This window comes from Cynoglossus semilaevis, unplaced genomic scaffold, assembly GCF_000523025.1.
Source record: "Cynoglossus semilaevis isolate Cse_v1.0 unplaced genomic scaffold, Cse_v1.0 scaffold2644, whole genome shotgun sequence".
NCBI lineage: Eukaryota > Metazoa > Chordata > Actinopteri > Pleuronectiformes > Cynoglossidae > Cynoglossus > Cynoglossus semilaevis.
The window spans coordinates 1-3243 of NW_007585362.1; the positions used below are offsets into that span (position 1 = coordinate 1).

General features: G+C 46.3%; 1 long non-coding RNA gene across 1 annotated transcript; it reads right to left on the reverse strand.

The window, feature by feature from the left end:
• Positions 1 to 6: 6 nt before the first annotated feature.
• Positions 7 to 3231, reverse strand: LOC103399042 (uncharacterized). Its single transcript, XR_523578.3, has 3 exons — positions 2565 to 3231; positions 2068 to 2197; positions 7 to 1963 (listed from the first exon to the last, which is right to left on the reverse strand). It is a non-coding gene; the product is annotated as an uncharacterized LOC103399042 (long non-coding RNA).
• Positions 3232 to 3243: the final 12 nt, after the last annotated feature.

Sequence of the window (3243 nt, forward strand, 5' to 3'; positions counted from 1 at the left end):
AACAGCCCTGGATTAAAAAGACACACGGGCCGCATTCAGGCCATGAACGACAGCTGGAACGAAGTCAAGCAAAAGAGAAACAGACGACAAACTGAGAAGAAAGATGACGAGACGCAGCAGTGGAGGAGGGGGGAGAGTCTCATTACAGACCAGACGTTTGTCTCTGCTGCACGTCAAGTCATATGTGGGGCACATATCAGTGGTTCTCAAACCGTGGCACTTGTACCAGTGGTGGCACGGTGCAGAATCAGAAATACTTCATTGGCACCGAGGGACAAATGGATGAAACTGGAGTAGCAGTTGCAGAACTAGATTTTTACTGTAACTTCCTGAATATCTTTATGGCGTTTCTGTAGCAACTTCTGCGAACACAGACACTAAACTTGTGAAGATCTCAGCATTTCTCCAAACCTGTGGTGGAGCCGTGACGTCACCCGTCACATTCATCTCATTTGTTCTCCACGCCTGAGAAGGTTTAGGGTCAGGACTGGTGACTAAAGACGGTTGGTGACATGAGCGGCAGGGTTCTAATGAAAAGACATCCCTGCCTCAGGTTGTTGGTTCAGCGCTCACGCTGACTTGCACTGTGAATGTGCTCCATCAAAGGAGCCTTGTGGAGGAGGCAGCTGGTGTAAATGGACCTTTAATCACTGGTCTCATCATGTCCTGTACGTCAGTGGAGTAATGGAGCAGAGAGACCAGGGCTGAGACACTGGACGCTCGAGGAGCGGACAGTTTTCTGAGCATGGACACTTTCCTCCACAGTTGACAACAGTCCAGTCTCTGGATCGGTTCCTTCAGGTACTGTTTGAATGGCACAGTCCACAGACACAGTCGCTCTTATTTAGTGAAGCTCTTTTGTTTTATTTTCATCATTTTCCCACAGCACTGCCCTCAGCAGGGAGGAAGATGAAACTACCACCGTTCGGCAGCTTTGTTTTGACATATGAATGTGACCAAGGTGTGATGAGAAAAAGTCAAGACTGTGCCGTTCAGAAAAAGATCAGATTCAGATTAGGATTGAGGATCAGATCATGATGTAGATTTGGATTAGGATTTAGACCTAGTCTGTGACGGCTGTGGAGACTATGAGTGGGAGGACCAGTGAAGACCATGGTGCCTGTACTATGGGTCCACAGCCAGGACTGTGTGTCAGTATAACGCTCCGTCGGCAGGATTTATTGAGCTGCTCTTAGCAGCGAGTGCCTGAGCTGCTGCTCTAACCCAGCTTCATAAAGACGGCCGGGAATTAAACTGCCAACATGAAAGAGCAGCAGACAAAAACCCAGAAGATAAACAAGGAAGAAATACTATTTTTTTCTCCTGTGATGGTATCAATAAAAAGGCTGAATTTCTGCATCAAAGACTCTAAAGGCAGAGACAATAAACCTGCTCTGAGTGACTTCAGTGCTGATGTCAGTGCTGATGTCAGTGCTGATGTCAGTGCTGATGTCAGGTGGCCATCAGCACTGGGTGGAACACTTCTGTCAATAAAGTTCACTTTTTTATAGAAAAAGTTTTCATTCACAGTTAAGTTCAGTTTAAACCTGTCAGTTCCTACACACCTTCTGAGAAATCAGTGGTTCTCAAACTATGGTTCACGCACCATATGTACCATAAAGTGGTACTTGGGCTCCCTCTGGTGGTACGCATGGTATCCTGTCACTGATATTCCAGCTGTTTGATGGGTATTTCTGTATTTTTTACAGCCTTCTTATAAAAAAAACCCAGAAACTTCTACTGTAACTTGGATATTAAACCAAATGTTGTCTCCTAGTCCAACAGCGAGTCATAATAATAAGACGGTGTTGACTTTACCTGGAGGCTGGACAGAAGGTCAGGGACCGGACACTGTGGTCATGGGCCAGCAGGCAGCGATAGGGCAGCAGACTCAGAGACTGGTCCGACTCTCTGACTTGTAACAGTGAAGACTTAGTGGTCAGATCCCAGAATCCAACTCCACCTGGACACAGAGGAAAAGGACCTTTTCTTTCTGTCTCACACACACTCAGGTCCACTCAGGTCCTGGACTCTGGATCCAGAATCAATCAGAAAATCTCTTCATACCATCGTAGAATCCAACAACAATTACATTGTGTGGTTTTTGGGGCAGCCAGTCCATGCACAGGACTTGTCCACTTTGGTCTTGGCGAGGACATTTCAACGAGCCCATCTTTAGGGTGACCACGCCCTCTGTCTGCACAAGAACCAAAAAACCAAACACAATAAATCTTCAGTAGGTGTAACAGCTTCATTTTCTGTCTTAAGGATTTCCAGCCAATCGTACGAACAAGAGAACCGTCCTCAACAACCTGGAACATTCCCACAAACCCTGGGCTGAATTTTACTCATGAATTAAAATGTGGTTTTCGTCCTTCAGAGCCTGGAGGTTGACCCAGGTGGCTGCGCCTCCCAGTGGCTGAGACTGGCGCTCTATGAATAAGAGGCTGAGGCGTGACTTTAGGAGGCTGTGTAGAACTGATGGAAACAGTTGGATGTTGTTGAGAATGATCTTCTGGTTCTTTAAAAGTTCTGTTTGAAAGTAGGTGGAAACAGCTGCTGACCTTGTATATTGGTAATTCTTGGACCTTTTTTCCTGTGAAATAATAATAAAAAAAAGTAGTCAACACACACACACACACCTCTGCACACACACACCTATCCTCTGCCGTAATGATGAATAATAAGGTGCATCTGAATGTCTGTAAAATCTGACGACTCAGGAAAAAAACCCATCAGGGCAGGAGTTAAAGACGTGTCTTTCCAGACAATGATGGACGGAACTGGTTCTGAACTTAACTGATCCCACACTGCCCCTGGGTGGAGCCCAGTATGTGGTTCCTCTGGGGCTCAAACCCAAGACCTTCTGCTTGATGAAGTGTCCCCTGAAGATGCCTTCAATTTAAATCACAGTCTAAATAAAGGACTTTATAAAAAAAAAAACCCCAAAAGAACCCCATGGATCATCACAGACTGTATTGAACACAATCACACCCCCCCCCCCTCCTCCCCCTTTCAAAAATAACCTCTCAGTGATTGGCAGAGGAGGGATACAGGAGATGTCAGCCTCTACAGCCTCCGACACTAACAAGCGTCTCGGTGATGCATCTTCTTTGTCACTTCAATTACAGATCCTTGTCTGATGGAGAAGCTGACTGTGAATTATCTCCACGCTCCGTGCCATCTCACTGCCTTCCTGCCTTTGTTTCCATGCTTCCACTCCCTTAACACCCCCTCCTCCTC